The sequence below is a fragment of the Zonotrichia leucophrys genome, chromosome 4, assembly GCF_028769735.1.
Source record: "Zonotrichia leucophrys gambelii isolate GWCS_2022_RI chromosome 4, RI_Zleu_2.0, whole genome shotgun sequence".
NCBI classification, from domain to species: Eukaryota; Metazoa; Chordata; class Aves; order Passeriformes; family Passerellidae; genus Zonotrichia; species Zonotrichia leucophrys.
In genome coordinates, this window is record NC_088173.1 from 41,246,396 (window position 1) to 41,264,378 (window position 17,983).

The 17,983-nt window shown below is 41.2% G+C and overlaps 1 long non-coding RNA gene across 2 annotated transcripts in view; it reads right to left on the reverse strand.

The window, feature by feature from the left end:
• LOC135446845 (uncharacterized) overlaps positions 1 to 17,132 on the reverse strand; it is a 32,814-nt gene extending 15,682 nt beyond the window's left edge. Inside the window, exons 1-2 of one of the 2 annotated variants that reach the window (XR_010439910.1) lie at positions 17,025 to 17,074; positions 16,392 to 16,468 (exon numbers count right to left, since the gene is read on the reverse strand). This is a non-coding gene — a long non-coding RNA (uncharacterized LOC135446845). Of the gene's footprint in view, positions 1 to 16,391; positions 16,469 to 17,024 lie in introns of both variants that reach the window. The other variant, XR_010439909.1, reaches the window with a different exon arrangement.
• Positions 17,133 to 17,983: the final 851 nt, after the last annotated feature.

The window sequence follows — 17,983 nt, forward strand, 5'->3', positions numbered from 1 at the left end:
GAAGCTGAGCCATCTGCAGCTATCCCTCCAGAAGATTCCTTCCCACCTTACTCAGTCAATTCCCTGTTTCCCACAAAAGAATGCATTGGCTAAAGCAGAGCTCACAGGAAAGGAGCTTGCATTGGTGGCAATGCAGAGGTGCATAAAAGTAATAGTAAACATTGTTCTTTTCCCAAAGAGCCTGTGGGAACATTCCAAAGAGAAGCCCAGCACCTCATACCCTCCTTTCTCACCCAGATCTAACCTCACCATAACAATCAGATATTGAGAGACTGAAGCTTCAGATTGCCTAAACAGTTGAAATGGTCCATTTACCTCCAGGTTAACCATCTTCACAGCATAGACCATTTCTCAAAAAAATCCACCTCAGTCAATCAGGTCAGAGTCAGAAATATCTGTGTAGCAACTGTAAACTACTGCTTGAGAAGCATTGTGACATCCAGAGAAAAGCACATAGTTAGCCCTTTGTGTGTCTGCTATGTAAAAAAAACCACCCCACCAAACCTCTTTCATGGCATGAGGGATAAATAAAACTGCTAGTTTCACAGGAATTCCATTCCATTCCTTAGACTTTTCCTGCCACTAAGTGTACAACTGAACTGCAGACTAGATTTCACTACAAATTCCATCCCTTAGAGAGAATCCTAGCTCTAATAACATCGCTGCTAGAGCCAGTGCTATGTCATGTGCAATCATCACCTTCCAAAGGATAAGGCTTCAATAGTTCAGTGAAATCAGGTTGTGGTTTTATAGATGCTGGTTACAGGTGTAAATAAATTTCTTCTTTACGCACCAAAAAATGCTCAGTTGTATTCCTCAGGCAAATAGACCAACATTTTACAGCATTCCTGAGAAACAGATAAAGGAAAAGCAGAGACAGCTTCACAGGGGTTCCCTCACATCCATCCCATCCAGATGTGATGTCTGGCACAGAAGAACAAAGCATTCAGACACCTGAAGCCAGGACTGAACAATAGTATGGTACTTAAAACAGTGGCATCAGTCTAGGGGGGAATGATGTCATTACAAAACTGGTTGAAAAGTTTAATATTACAGTTTTCTTCCCTTTATTTCATAGTCTATTTTGTTTCCTTAACTTTTACCCACAAACTCCTTTCCTTCAGTCATTAAATTTAGAGAGGCAGGCAAAATTAAATATCGTTACCCTTCTTAAATTACATTAATTGTCCAGAACCTATTTAATATCCAGTCTTACAGGCAGTACTGTACAAGAACAAAGTTTGGCCCACTCCTGACCTAGAAGCTCAAAAATATCTTTGAAATTCCACAGAGTTCTCCTATTCAGGGGCAGGAAGTGCAGTTGCCATGTCAAGAGACTTGATTGCAAGAGAGGGACAAGGAGAATTTGAGGAACAGCACAGAGAACAAGAGAGGTGTCTGATACTGCTCTAAAGCAACTAAAGTGACCTGAGAAGAGCAAGAGACTGTCCCTTCCCTACTCCCTATCCCTGTACATGACACTTATGCCCATGCTTAGCTACCCAGTTTTATTCTTCATTTGTTTACAGGACATCACTTTATGTCCAGTGTTCTTAGGAGATGCAGGACTTTCCTCCATTTCAGGTTTGGAGGACCATTTCACGCATTCAGCTCTTCTGCAGTTGCTTCCTGTTACTCCCTAAAACTATACAACAACCTTTTCTCTCTCTCTGATCTACATCACACAAGGATCTGCAACAACACATCTGAACTATTCCTGGAAATGCTAAACATTTCATGCTCAAAATTCATCCCTGGTGTGGTTCAGCAGCCTAATCCATCATTCCTCAGGCCTAAACATGTGAATAATTTTGAACCAGGAATGGAACAACAAAGCCAGCCGAAACTACATTTTTGGTATGAAATGTTGACCAAACATCCCAGAATAAAATGTTTTCCTCTTTTGTTCTGATGACGACAAAATGAAGATCTTCCCCTCAGCACAGCCCTGATCCTGACATCCTGCTTCATATCTCTTACAACCAAGGATAGAACCAGAACTGCAGATTGCCATCCAGCAAGGCTGACCATCAAAACCTGAGGTACGTGTTAAGAAGCCTGCAAACCATCCCAAGGCAGCCAGTCATTGCCCATACAAACTCCCCAAACCTTCCAGGCCAAATTCAGACATTTCAGCTGGTGCTGAACGGCATCTTTCCCACGTGGCTGCACAACAAGTGCCTGAGCCTGTGAGTTAGACTCTGAGCTCACAGGCTTCGAGTCTGCAATTATCCCAAAATGTATTCTTGTCAACAACACACAATTTTCAATACATCACTTGCCTTTCAAGTCAAATTAACATTTCACAGTCAGACTCTGCCTTCTAGACAACTCTATCCCAATTGAGACTTCCGTTATTTCATTTCAAGGGAGGGCAGGAGCCTTCATTTGTGATTTTAGCTGCCGGGACAGATAGATAATGAACTGCGTAGATTTCTCCAAACCAAATATCACGTCCTCTGAATGCAGCTATCTGACAAAAGACATTAGATTACAGGGGCTGGGACTGTGATTAAGCTCAGACATGTATTGTTAAATGTGACATGCTCAATTTATCATTAGTTATGAAGTGAAAACGGATGAATACACATTCAATTTAGTTCAGCTGCTTTCTTCATTTATCACACTCTTTCATCATCCATCATTCTTCCCTGCCACCCTTTTGATTTGAACAAATAACACACTCTCATAAGTTTAATCGAATTAATCATAATTGTAAGGTAATGTTCCCTTAATGAAGCGTATATTGGGCTATATAAAGTTGGTTGCAATTTTAATAAAATCTGTTCCAGATAAAATCTACAAATGTTTTCAATGCAGCCAAACCCAGCCCTATCTCTCTCCTACTCATTACTAAGGTTGATGATGATATATCAGCACAAAGAGTTGCTCAAGCATATTGTTCTTTTGTAGAACCACTGTTTCAATAAATTGGAAAGCGTTCATCATTTTATGAGACAAGACACGCAGTTTAAAAAGTTAATTGAAGTAGAAACAAATTAGAAAACAAACCTAAAGGATTTTTCACACATTATTGTTGTGAAACATACAATATTTGCTGTCTTCTGAGTGCATCTCACACATCAACATCAGTATAAAGAGGAAGTTACTCCTTAGCAGCACAAGCAGTATACAGAGCTACTAAGTTTTGCTACAGTTCTCCAACTGCAGGTAACCCAGGGCAGAGCCACTTTACAGCAGTGTCACTGAACATGTGGCTTCATGCATCAGATCAAGTCAAAGAACTTTATTTCTTCTCAGGACAACACAGCTTTGTTTGCTGAATTTTTTCAAATCATAACCCCAGATTTCATTTCCACTCCTCCACCATCACTGCCTATGCTACAGAAAATTTCTCACCTCATCTTGCTCTTTGTCAGAGCTTCAAAGATTCATAAAACATTTCTGAGCATCTGGGTAGGAAGTGCTGTTGACTTATGGTGATTATTAATGAGCAATTTAGTTTGATCATTGTTAACATACATGGGTTTTTCATACCAAGATTAGCATAACCTCCATTTGTTCACACTGTAACATCCTCATTTGCATCTCTTTCCACTCTTATATTGTCAATTATTTCTAAGTTGCAGTAGCAGAAACCGCACATTAGAAAACTAACTTATTTTCTTCCTGACATATTTTCAAATCTCTGGATTACGAAGGAGATATCTGTCCTTTTCAAAATCTGGCTGAAATATGTACTTCTATGTATTTCCTTGCTCCAGGGATTTTTGCCCAAGTCAGTGTCCTGGCCACAAATACTGCTGCAGAAGTATTGGTAATTTCATGCTCCACCCATCAAAACATTTATCCACAATGTAATGTCCATGCTTTCATTTTCAAGTGCAATTTTGCCAGCTTTAGTTCAGCTTTTTTCAAAACTAGCAAGAAATTTCCATGAGATAATTCTACTACTACCATCTCCACCAAGATAAAGTTTCACCTGGACAGAGGGTGGGTGAACAACCCATAAAATATCTACTCCAGCATCTTATTCTGATGCAAGTCACTATGGGATCCCTTCTTGTTCCATCAGGAAGGAAGGAAGACAATGCAGCCCCACAGCTTGTTCTCTGGTTTATGTAAGGAATTGCAGAGTTTTTTCCTTCCACTTTGTGAAATGAATGTGTGATGGTTTCTGGCAGACTGTTAGACAAAATGTGATTGTGACTCTCCCTCGTTGCACACAAGATTAGAGCTGCACAGCTGCCAGTGCTCCCTTTAGACCTGGCAAGTTATTTTACATAATCACAAAAACAGGGGCGGAAAATAGGGATTTACTGGTTACAAAGGCAAGAATAACAGGAATTAACTTCATGTCTAACACAGATTTCCTGTGGCCAACTGCTGCTTTTAATAGCCACTCACTTCTGTAGCTCACCCCCTGAAACACAGGAGCACAGGGTTTAATAATCCACCAAGGACACAGAACACCTGAGCAGGAATGCTCGGAACAGGAAATAACAGGGGGAACAAGCGCCTGTAGCTGCAGCTCACTACAATACATTCATTTGTAAAGGAGCAGCTACCCAGGAAGGATCTAGGGTCAGCCTCCTTCTAGAGACTGGTGCAGAGTTATCATGTGAGAGAGAAACTTCAGGCATTTAACACAGTTCTGCATTTTTTGTGAAAGGAAAAAAAAATAGGTCTTAGCCAGAAAGGAAGAAGGATGCAAAGCAAGCTCTGCTCTCAAGACAGGAGGAGTTTCCACATCTTTTTCGCTGGGGGGATTCCTGCGCTAGTCCTCTTTCTCAGCTCTTCCCTTTACTCTTATTTTGTCCACAACAATTACATGTGCCAGTGAGGTGGTAATTTCTGCTCCTTGTCCTATATCCCTTCACTTTTTAAAATTTTTTTTTACTGAGAACAGGTGTATCCTCTAAGTTGCTACAGCAACCAGTGCATCCAAAGTGCTGCTACCAATTAAGAACAAAGTATGAGACCAATTAATCATTCATTATCTTCACAATGCAATAGCTGGAGCTCCAGCATAGGCAGTCCAATAATCCTTACAACCCCAAGGTACTCATCTTCTTCTAAGACAACTATTCATTACCCAGAGCATATCAGCATAGAAATTTCTTCAATTTCCAAGGCAATCAGTCTAGTAGAAATGACAAGTCATTGAAACTCTGGTGCACCGGAACTAGGTGAAGTTTAAAAGGCCTGTAAACACATGTTTAATCAGTGCTCTCAGTGAAAGCAAAGGAAAAAGTCATACTGAGCACTTGGAATTCAGGTTCATCTCTCAGCCTCGACAAAACCAGGCAACCTTTACCAATGCCCTGGTGTACACAGGCATTAGTGTTACCTCTGTCCCAAGGCAGAAATACATAAGAATTCAATCCAAGAGATATATATGCAGTGGAGAAAACTACTCACAGTAAAATGAATGAGGCAGAAGCCTCCAGGCCCCTGGCAAAGGAAGGCCTGGAAAGCGCATGTGCAGAATAGCCCAGCTCCTGCCCTCCTGGTTCTGAAATGATGGGTGAACTCTGACACAGCACAAATAGCAAGATGGCAGCACAAATCACAGAGATCCCAGGAGGCACACTTGAAAGCACTCAGACACAAAGTGGTGCTAATTGTTTTGGGCTATGGTGCACCCATTCACTATTTTAGCAAAAAGGTATTTTATGACAAAGCATCTCAACTTGACAGAGGAAGATTATTCATGGGAAAGAAAAAATTCAGTGCCTCCCTGCTCCTTAAAACAGATCATTAGGAAAGAGAAAAAAACACTCTATGGAAATGGTGGAGCCCATGACCTTAAGATCTCAAAATCTCAAAATAGGATTTATCCAGAGTAATAAAAAGCATTATTTAGAGAAAAGTGAATGCCAAAAAGAGAACAGCTTAGATGATGTAATAGGAGTGTCCAATTCAAAGGAACATGCTGGCCTGCACAGGCTTTGATTTACCACTGTAAGATCACACAGCTGTTTTTCCTGCTTCACCTTAACCCCTGAACCCCTTTTCTTTCAGTCTCCAAACTCCACAGCTCCCCACATAACCTTGTTTCCCAGCCAAAGCTCTGTTTCCAATATGGAAGTTGCTGCACAGGCCACAAAACAGCTGGAGGGTCTGGGACCCGTCATGCCAGGGCAAAGTAGGCACTGGGACTGGCCCAGGGGTGAGGGGTGTGTGTGTGTAATCCAAGAGTGGCAAAAGCTGATTTAACCAAAAAGCGAGACAGCAAGCAAGGAAATAAGAGGTTTCCAGCTCAGACACCTGCAGAGGGCATAGGGCTTGGAAAAGGGGTTTCCTTGGTGTCCAGGATGGCTGCTCAGCCCAGCAGGATCCAGGTGAGCCTACACAGCTACTGAGTGCCCCAGATCCTATGCAGTTATTACCTGGCTGGGACTTTGCCACAGCTTGGGAAACTTTACTGAAGCAAAATGGCATTCAAAAGCCATTCAGTTTTAAAGAAGTTTGCCTCCAGTTCAGCAGTAGCACTAAAGAAGTTTGCTTACCTCTGGGAAAAGTAAATGAATAGGAACAATATTTCCCAAAGAAATCTGCTACAGCCTTTCTACATAGGAAATCTCTCATTCAAACAAAAAGCCCAAAACAAAACAAACCCCACCATTTGTCCAAAATGGAAAAAACAAAAAACAAACAAAAAAAAAAAAAAAAAAAAAAAAAAAAACCCAAAAAAAAAAAAAAAAAAAAAAAACCAAAACAAAAAAACCAAAAAAACCACAAAACCTCAGAACTTTTTTTTATTTTTGGTAGAAAATTGATGACTGGGAAAATGATTTTTCTGCATATAACAGTGTTTCTCCTGCTTTTCCATGGAAATTAAATGGTAAAAAAGGAAAAAAATATCCTAACACAGCTGATTTCTCACATAGCATTTTTTGCTGAGTTCCTTCAAAATTCAATTCTTTCCTGCAAAGCATATTAGAAAATGAACTTTGCAGGTCTTCCATGGCAGTTTCCCTAGTTTTCCCACCAACTCTCATGCAAGGAGACAACATCCCCAGAGTAAACTGCACTCCTTTGAACATCTCCAAACTGAGAGGTACTTTCTTTATCTGAACAATACTGCCCATGTACATTTCAGACAAAATAGTTGTGGTGCTGCTGGAGTTGGCCCTTTACCTAAAGCCATCAACCTCTCCCCCTACTATTTTTTCAGTAATTTTCTCTTCTGGTTTTCCCACCCCTGCAAACTCACATACTGCAAAGGACTTGAGGCCATGCAGGGGTTGTGTCCTACTTATTATTGGTGATTGTGTCCACTTCAGTGCCCTCATTGAGTCAGGAGTTTTCATCCAGTGAAGCTGGTGGAAGACCCTTCTATTTAAGAACTAATTTGTTACAAAGAATGATCCCTTGCATTTGGTTGTTGTTTGTCCAGGCAGTTCCTTTGTCATTTACTTGCTTGGTGTAAGGTGTTTACTGAGCACTGCATTCCTGGCAGCAGCACAGAAACCAGCTGGACTCAATTCATCGGTGTCTAACATTATATTTGTAATAAGACCAACACTTAAAAACCACTAGCAAACATTGCCACCATGGTATGCTGCAAGCACAAGATGAGAAGAGGAGAAAATGTAACAAACATCATCTTTGTTATGTGTGTGCCAATGCTAACCTTGCTGTATGGGGCTGCTATAACCTTGCTTTCAACTCTGCTGAAACAGCTCATAAAATCTGCCTGTGCCACAGAGCACTGTCTGCTCACACAGTTCTAATGTTTAATTAAATGCATACTTGCTAAGAAGAGCACAAGGAAGGACAAGTTTCCACTTTCAGCAAGACCATAACTCACACACATATCCAGTGTTTCACATTTATGAGTGTTAAACAGCACACAATCAACACCCCCCAGCTCCTGAGCTTCACAGGTGTATTTGTTCAACCCAAGAAAACATTTCTTTGGGGCAAAAGCTTTAATTAGAACCAAAAAAAGATCATAAAAATCTTAACAGCAGGTTACCATTCAAATTTTCTCAAGTAAATGATTCTTTTTTCCTTTGTTTTCCAACTTTTGGTTAAAAAAGTGTTTTCTTGGAATTGTTTAGAAGAAAATTTCCAGAGAATGGAGCTGATCAATTAAGACCCAGAAAAAAGGATGTCATGCAAATGGATAAGCAGGGAGATAGTTCACAGGCAGCACATAGTGCAGGGAGAAAAAGACATGGTAATGAAAGGATAGTGAAGGAAACTATCTTCTGCCTGTTGGTCCCTTCTCCTAGTTTTTAAAAGGAGAGACAGAGTCTAGAGAGCAAATTTAGCAGTGTCTACTTGAAAGGTAAGAGTAAACTTCGACCCTGACAATTACTAAATAAGAACATAATTAATTATTCCTTCAACTGAATAGTCCTGAATCCTACCACAAATCAATCAGCTCTTCTTGCCTAAGAAGCTCTGACTCTATTTTAGCTCAATGAAAACAAAATCAATGAAGGCCAATTATGGCCCAACTCTTTAGAGTATGCAAATAGTGCCCTGCAGAGCTGAGCTGCTCCTGCTCTGGGCACTGCTGGGAAGGACAAGCATCAGGCAAACCAAATGTGAGCCGCTGCTGGCACCTAGCTGCCTGTGCTGTGATACATCAACTCGCCACAGCTCCTTTGCAGGAGGATGCAAACGTAGCAGAGATCAACTGTGCCAAACAGCAGCTCTTCAGCAGCCTCCTGTCCTGCAATTTCAGGTGCAGAAAGCCCACCAGCGTGTCTCAGACAGCAGATTCAGCATTGTTTACAAAAGTGGGGTGTGCAAATATGCAGAAAACAGAGGGCCTACCTGCCTTTCATCATCTTACATCAAGAGGAAACAGCACTAAAAAAACATGTAAAAATTATTCAATTATAATATTAATAATGAAATTGCAAGGCAAGAATTTAATCCAAGTGCTATCAATTAAACCTCTCGCCCTCTCAAGTGGCAGAGCTCAGGGTCTCCAGAACAGAGCTCTGGCTGCCAACAAAAAGCTGTAGTACATCTCCACCCTGCCACCACTCTAATCTGAGCTTGCTTTTCCCAACACCAAAACCATAGCATTTCAGGAAGCTTTCTCCTGTTCCCTGTGAAAACTCAAAATGCAAAGGAAAAGTTTGCCAAAATTTTCCTGCATGCCATGAATGGTCCATAGCTGTCTAGAGATGCAAGGCTACCGTAGCATGAACTGCATTGAGTTCAACCTCTTGTTCCTACCAGTGCCACCCCAGCCCCACGAGAGCACTGAGTGCTGTCAGCAACTGAACTCACATTCTTGCAGGATTCAGGCACCAGGCAAGTGCCTGCTAGACTGTGAGATCCAATTTCATGCACCTACAAAAATTTGGCCTTCCCAAGTCCTGCTTCATCCTGACCAATTTCCCCATCATTTGCTCACAACAGACAGGATCATTCCTTTCAAGGAGGCATCCATAGGAACTGAGCTTCCCAGTTTTTTGGCTACAGTCCAAGGACATTTTTGGCCAAAAGCCCCCATAGTGGCTTCCTGCCTGCGTAGTGGGACTCTTCCCTTGGCCTTAGAGCCAGCTTTGACAGACAGCTTCATCTTTCCACTGGCTACCTAAAAATTATGATGTAATATTTACTGCTACACTTAGCAGTGCTGCCAGGGCTTGGGGTAAACTACAGAGCAGCAACTACAGAACGATTTAAAATTAAATGCACAGCTTCTGCAAAAACAGAATTACTCCAGCTTTTTTCTGGTGTGGAAACTTTGATGTCGCAGCATATTCCAGGCTTTTGGGCTGTGTGTGGTTGGGAGCTTTGAGTTTGCTTGTTTTCTTCTCACATTTTTGTTTTTATGTTGATCATATTATAGCCAAGGGGTTTTTCTGAAGCACCTTGAAAAGGAACATGATTATGCTACACATAAAGCATGGAAGACAAACCATTTCTATTTTTAAATCTTGACACACCTTCCCAAGAGATGTGAGAAGGCAAATCTGGGAGTTCAAGCGCTCTAAACACTGTTGATCCTCACTCGCCCTGCATATTAGTTAACATTGATTTCTAAGCCAAATCCAAACTTTAGCATTTTTGCCATTTAAAAAATAATGATCCTAAATACTGTACAACTAAATACTGTACAACTAAATACTGTACAACTAAATACTGTACAACTAAATACTGTACAACTAAATACTGTACAACTAAATACTGTACAACTAAATACTGTACAACTTCAGGAACAGAAAGCATTAGAAACGAAACCTTTAAAGCAAAAGAAGTGGGGTGGGGGAAATTGTTCATTACTTTATAAGCAGCTACATGCAGCAAAAAGCACAAAAACAGTTTTGAAAACCATGAGCAAACACTTCTGTAAAGTAACATGATTTTAAACAGCATAACAGCCTCCTTGAAACAGTATCCTTAAGAGTTTATTTTACATTTCTGCTAAGAGAATAGTGTGAAATATCCACTTTTACTTCAGGAGCATGCACAAATGCGCACCACCGGAGGGCTGTGAGAAACACTGCAATAAGAGAATTCTCTAAGCTGTAAAGCGGTCTGCTAGAATTGCCATCACACATCCATGAAAAAATAAAACCCTTCAGAGTTATCAAGGGCATGCTCAAGACAGCACTTCTCCTGTTGCATCTGGGACGTATTTCTTCTCCTTTCTCTCTGGGCCACAACCAGTTCAAACAGCCATCTTCTTAATGGCTCCATTTTGCTCCCTACAGAGTCCATCTTCCTAAAGGACCACAGTGACATACACAAGTAACCTGATTCTTTATCTGTTAATGATCTCCCTCTTCTTTAAGCCTACAGGAAAAGATGCTCCACAGCCAGAACAAAACAGCAGACACGAAGAGGAAGCCTGCCTTACAGATGGAAAATCCCAAGGATAGCAACAAGCTGGAAAAACTGGCAGGAGCAATATACTTAGTTTTGAGGAAGGAAATCCTATGAAGAGGGGGCTAAAATGGAACACCATGCAAGCCTCAGTAGTGGCCCCATTTACAGATTCCATCTTTTAACAATTTCATTTCAGTTGGTGATGTGGCAGGGCAAATAAAGCTACTTCAAGCAAAGATTAATCCAGAAGGTCCTGAATGGTTAAGTCATTTCAACCTTGTAAAGCTGGACAGTAAAGGGTCAAGTAAATAATTTTTATTTTTTGAAAATAATCCTGGACTTGGCTGGTTTCTGAAACTGGATTTCTGTAATACAAGTTTACTGTGACTCAGCCAGATCAAATGCAAACTCTGCTGGTGTGTATTTCCACCAGGAGGGGACCAATGGTCTTATTTGCTCCTAAATCCTGGAATGAGAGTAGCAACATCCCTGTAGGTCCTGTTGCAGCCATCAGTGAGGACTGTAACACCCACATCTTCTGGAGAGCCCATTAGAGAAGCAGGGTCTGAATGATAACAGCAACTTAAAGGAAGTCACAGAGTGCCTCAATTTTGGATATTTAAAATAGCATCTACAGCAGTGATCAACTGCGGATGGTTGGTACTTGCAAGAGAGCACAACATGCATCTAATCTTAATCTTCTACACCATTAGTAACATGACAGTGGTGCCACTTTGGATAGAAGTTAACTCTCAGTCTTGGCCCCTAAGACAAGACTTAGCCCTTTTGGCAAACCACTGCTGCCTCTCAACATGCTTCAGAAACATCTGCAAATACAGCAGCAAGCATCCTGCTCAAATAACTTCAGGATCAATAAATTGGCACATCTACAGGAAACGGAAGTCCTGAGATAACCTTGCTGATCAACCACCCAGGAGTTTTCTTGAGGACTTGAATGAGTGCATATGATTTCAAGGCAGGAACAGGAATGCCACACTAACATTCCTGACATTCTCGAGATTTATTGTGAGCTCCTTAGAAACACAGTAAAAAACCCTCTACTGACAGAAGTGGGAGCACAGCTGAATCCTGACCAGTACACATTCAAAAGTCCAAAGGCAACATATCAAGCTTGAATATGACCAAAAGGTTTTCCCCTTTGGTGCATGAAGAGATGGTCATAAGACCACCCTTCACAGCTCCAAAAGATACTGAGATGAGTACAAACTAAAGATGCACTTTTGGCTTCAGCACTACATTTTCTGAAGAGCAAGTTATTTCTAATGCCATAACTTCACCCCTTCTCAGCTGTGTAGTCTTAATTCCTGTGTTATCTCTAGTTACACAGAGCTAGACCAAGCCCATGTTACTTCTGAACTACTTAGAACTGAAGATTTGCATTTGGGCATCACCTTTCTCAAGATATCAGGGACAATTTCCAAAGATCTTTCGGCACCTGAAGATTAAAGATATAAGCTTTTTAGGCATTCCAAACAGCATTTAATTAATACCTACCAAGCACTTCACAACTCTAAAAGCCTAAATATTCTCCCTACCTCCCAACTCTTCCCCAAAGTCTCAGACATGTTTAACTTTCACCATAGGCCAGCCCAGCTAAACAGGTGTGTTTGGAACTTCAGCTGGTCACTGGTTTCTTCATGTGGCTAACTTGGGAACTGACAACCTCCTAAACAACATTATTGCTCTCCCTCCCCAAAAAGTAGTGCCACCATTATTATTGAACAAGACAAGGAGGAAATTGCTGCTGCTCTTAAGAGCTTGTGCTTCTGAATTCCCATCCCTTTCCCTGAGCACGAACCCAGCATTAGAAGTTGAGCCCACAAGTGGAAGTTTGATTGCAATTGTTGGAAAGGATTAATCCCTGCCTGGGCAGCTGACTTTCACAGTGTAATAATTAAGTGGAACTGTTGTACAAGATGAAGCATGAGGAAGGAAATTGGAGTGTGCCATGCCAGGGTTGTTTTTTTGCTAGAGCTGTCCCCACCTGGGCTTACACTCCATCACACTCACTTTATGCAATTCTACCAAGCATCTGGACTAATCCATTTTCCCAGTATGAAGTGAGGAGAACACAGGGCCAATCTCATAGTTTTTCTTTGTAACTAATGGCAGGAGACAGTGACTTGCTACTGTGGGGGAAGAGAGGTAAAGACAGAGCCCACAAGAAAGCAATATAAGACAATCAAAGCTGAAAGTAAATACAGACATCATCCTTCAGCAACAAAACTTATATCTTTCCTTAACACCAGGCATAGAATTGCACACCCAGATAACGTTAAAAAACAAAATAAAAATTATATAGAAAGATGAAAAGTCCTGATGTGCAAAGCACACACAAAAACCTGCTGCTGCCCAATAAAGCTCTGACTTATGCCAGCAAGTCACTTCAGAGGCAGAAAGTTTTGGCCTGCCTAGCCTGACACTGACACAGGGCCCCACACTGAGGATGGCAGTGCTCTGCTGGGAATGCCCTTTACTTGAAAACTTCAAGAGCATCAAGAAAAGCTTAACTGTAGAAGGCACAAGGTCCCGGCTCCCATCCTAGCTCAGTGCCAGGTCTCCCAAAAGCCCTCTTCATTCCCCAAACCAACAAAAAAAACGCCAAACAAACAAAAAAGAACAAAAAAAAAGAAAAAAAAAAAAACAACAACAAAAAAAACACACCACCCCCCAAACCATAAAACCCATTGTTTTGCAGTTATCAGATGATAGATGGTGCTGCTTGGCAAGGAAATTTCTTTCTTGCAATGTGTCTGGATTAGGTGTTGGCCTCAAGGTTCCAAAGCAAATTTCCTTTGGACTTCTGTGTGAAGTTGCTTTTACTCTGGAATCAAAATCTCAAAATACTGAGACAGGACACTATAAGCTATAGCTAAAAACATCACTCTTGAGATCCATTCCTCATCCTGGATGGCTGTCCCATTCCTGGAAGAGTTCCAGGAACAGTCTTCCAGGGTATAGAGGAAGGTACCTAGTGGAAGGTGTCCCCGCCCATGGCAAGGAGGGTTGGAACAATATCATCCTAAAGTCCCTTCCAATGCAGACCATTCTGTGACTCTTTAAGAATTGACATTACTGCAGTCACATGAACCAAGTTACACTGGTTGAATGGTGTCAAGACATCACGTGACAGAGCAACTCACAGAAATTCAAGGCTACTCAGCTCTCAGACTCTCTTTGAAATTAAAATCCCTACAAATTAGGTCTCCAAGACATGCTGTGCATTTAGAACATCATCTGGTGTGCAAGAGAAAAATGGATACAGTCCAGCCTGTGAACCGTGCACTACCATAGCACAAGGACACAATAGAGTCACTGCTCCTGGGGGTGCTGGGAATTCTGGATTTCAGTGAGACAGGTCCAGGACAAGCCCTTCCCACCACAGAGATGCACAAACTGCAACCTGGCCACATCTGAGTTTCCAGCCTTGCACCATGCCTGGCCCAAGAGAGGTAGGAAGCTGGTAGGGAGATTTCCCTCGCCATGCCTCCTCAGCAAGCTGCAGGGCAGCTGTGCTGAATCTCAGATACACATTCATTCCTCCCTGCTCCAAAGGTGGCCACAATTTGGAAAACTGAGCCAAGCATGTTCCCATTCCATTATATTTAATAGAAATATCAGTCTTATCCATACAATTATCATATCTTGTGTCTGCCTTGTATTTAAAGACAATGTAATTTTTCTTATTAGCCAAAGGGTAAGGTCACACAACCCATTACAGAGCCTAAAAGCCAGATACTAATTTTAAAAGACTATAATAGCTTTGTGATCTGTGCAAAAAAAGAAAAATCACCATTATTGCACATGATGTCTGATATGCACTGGCTTCTTTGCAAAATGCATTTACCTTTTCATTACTATTTACTGACTCTACTTGTATTTCATTTGTATGGATTTTATGCAGCACAAAAAGAGCCTCAAAAATTTAATAAAAATGTGGAGACAGTGAACAATCATTGGAGTCTGTATCTTGACTCTTGAGGTCACAGCTCTGCTGGTTTTACTATGTTCATTTCAGAGAAGCAAAAAACCTTTTTTAATGAGAACAAATCAGGATTGGTAAGAGCATGGCCACATTCTGTGTGGCACAGCAGCACCCAAAAACATGTCTGTGACAAAATCAAAGAATTTGCCCTCACTGCTAGGCTTGAGCAGCCAGCTTATCACACAAATAAATATTAAAAATCCCTGTGACTTTTAGTAGCTCTCAGTCCAACTACATATCCTCACACAGGGCTGAGTCAAGCTCTGTGCTGCAGCACATACTGGCCTATATCACGCTTCAGTGGTGTCCCTCAGGGGGATGCACTGGGACCAGTATTAACTTCATCCATGACATACTGGGGTCCCGTACCCCCTCAGCACATTTGCAGATGACACCAAGCTGAGTGGTGCTGTTGACACACCTGGAGGACAGGATGCCTGAACAAGGTCAAGAAGTGGGCCCAGGGAGACTTTGTGGTGGCCTTTCAGTATTTGTAGGAGGCTTACATCAAAGATGGGGACGGACTTTTTAGTAGGGTATAGGACAAGGGTTAATGCTTTAAACTAAAAGGTAGAATTAGACTAGAGATAAGGATGAATTTTTCTACAATGAGGGTAGCAAAATGCTAGCACATGTTTCCCAGAGAGGTGGTAGAGGCCCCATCCCTGGAAATATTTGGAGTCAGGCTGGACAGGGCTCCGAGCAGAGGGGTCTAGTTCAAATGTCCCTGTTCTCTGCAAGGGGGTTAGGGATTGTAAATTGTAAAGGATGGCCTTGACAAGTCCCTTCCAACCCAAATCACTCTGTAATAACACTGCATTGTACCACAGCTTCAATCAGAGCTTGCAGTCTAAGCTGAGGCACAATTACATATAAAATCAGGCTGCCTTAGTGCTGGTACTGATAAATATTTTTGTTTATCCAACAGCTGCTTTAGGTCCACCATCCCAAAAAAAAAAAATCAGAACTAGGAACTTCCTTCCAGAGCATTAGTACTGATACCTTGGAGAAAGCTTCACAACCAAAGTCAGCTTTCACCTTAGTTGTGTATCTTTGGGGTTTTCTTTGGCCCTTTCCTTAAATATCTCAGTACTGTCTCAAATAATTTCCATTCCTCAAGCAAGAATTTGATAGTATCAGGACTGCCCAATTCTTGAGAAACACTAGTTAAAATAAGGAAGAGCAGGAATACATCCAATCTGACACTTGAAGTCTTCTTTGAATTAGACCAGATAAATATTGGGGGAAGACCTAAATCTTGACTAGAAACCTCTTTATCAATCTGTTCAGTAAGAGGGGGGACAAGAACATTTTTAAGTACCTTAAATTTCAGGATTGGGCCAGGAACTTCCAGAATCACACTGAGATTTTTAAAACAAGTTTCCAAAGACACTTAATTGAGTTTTTCTTCATTAGCCTCCTTCATGTCAATTAGGAGCTGTCCATAATGACAGTCTGCATACATTTAACGTATTAGAGGCAGAGCAGCTTAACAGGATACAAAGGGAACCCTTGGCTGTACCCACTGTGCTCAAGGTAGAAATAACAGATTACAGCAGCAGAAAAATTATTATTAACATTTGAATTCAATTCTATCACCACCTTTAAAACCACCTACCTGTCCAAACCCTGCAGAGTTTTATCAGAGCTTGAAAGGAGCCAACCCTTCTCTAAACTCAAAGGTCTTTCTCAAACCTAAACAAAAATATGCACTTAGGTCCTAAAATAAGAATCAATGCTCTGTGCCCAGCACCAGAAACTAAAACTTCCAGTTCAACCATTGATTTCTTGAGCTATCGCTACTCATTCAATCCAATACAGCTGTAAAACTTCCCATCTGTCAGTGGAAAAAGAAAAAATGTACAAAAAGCTTTCCAAAGGCTGTAGAGGGGCCTACTTGGCAGCAAGTCAAGTCACACTTTCCATGCACTGGCCCTTTGCTATTAGTCATCCCTGCTGCCCTACAAAAATACTTCTCCAAAGCAAAAACTAAACCACCCCAAAAACTTGGATCTCATGGCTGTAACAAATCTAGGACACAGTCCAAAACCACCTATTAGTTATCACCACTAACCACACAGCCTCTCTGAAGACATTTTCAGAGCTAAGTGAAAAGTCTGGAGCTATACCAACAAGAATCAAAGAACACACAGGACTCTCTGCTTAGCAAAGATGTACAAGCTGCTGCATGTATACATCAAGAGCTCTATTATCATTATAGTGCAAGCATTCCATATCACCAGTTTCATACCTCCTCAATGTTTCTGACAGACAGCTCCTCTAAGCACTGACTGTTCCTGGTCCTTGCAGCACCAATCCACTCTTTTAGAACATTGTTCTTATTGGCTACAGGTGTGGCCTGTTAACATTAGGCCTGCTCCTAATTTTTAGTAATTGGTCCAGCTGCAACTCGTTGGGGGATAAGATTACATTCTATACCACCTTCATTTACCCACACTGTATCCCCCTACAGCTGCAGGTTCAAGAAACCTCAACTTATTCAGCTATATATTCCCAATTAAGAAATTGCTGCATGATGCCTCTGGTCATGGCCCATGACACTCATACAGCTAAATCTACACATTTCCTCGACAAATTCTCTCCAAAATAAGGCAGATTTTGTTAAAAATTAGTTCAGGAGACTATTTGTAATTAAGTCACAGAACTCCCTTTGGCTTGTCAGACATTTCATTACAGCATCATTGGATTACCTGGTCATTACTTTGTCATTATCCTTTAACTTAGCAGGGCTTTTTGCCTTAAAATTCAATTTTGCCCTAAGCAAGAAGCAAACTGCAGCCTTGAGCACTTTTGCCAAAGCTCTCAATCCTGTTGTTGTAAACACATGCACCTCACAGAGCATCCAAAAAATCACTGCAGTTCAGTTACTGATGATTAACTCAAAAAGCAGGAAGAAAGCAAGAGGGCCCATAAACTGGCTGTGAAGGTTCTCTTAGGAATCCTGTACTTAAACCTTCAACCAGAACAATTCTTGTTCCATCTACAGAGAAATACATCATAATCAATACCTTATAAGAAACATTTAAATATATATCCCAATATTTATACAGAGTAGATTTTTAAATGTTACCTAAACTGTATTTTAGGTATGTAGGTACATAAAACAGGCAGGCATGTTTTTGTAGGAGCTGTCCTTGCAAAGCTTCCTATTGTGAGTGCAATCCAGGAAAGCTCAAGCTCACAGCTAAT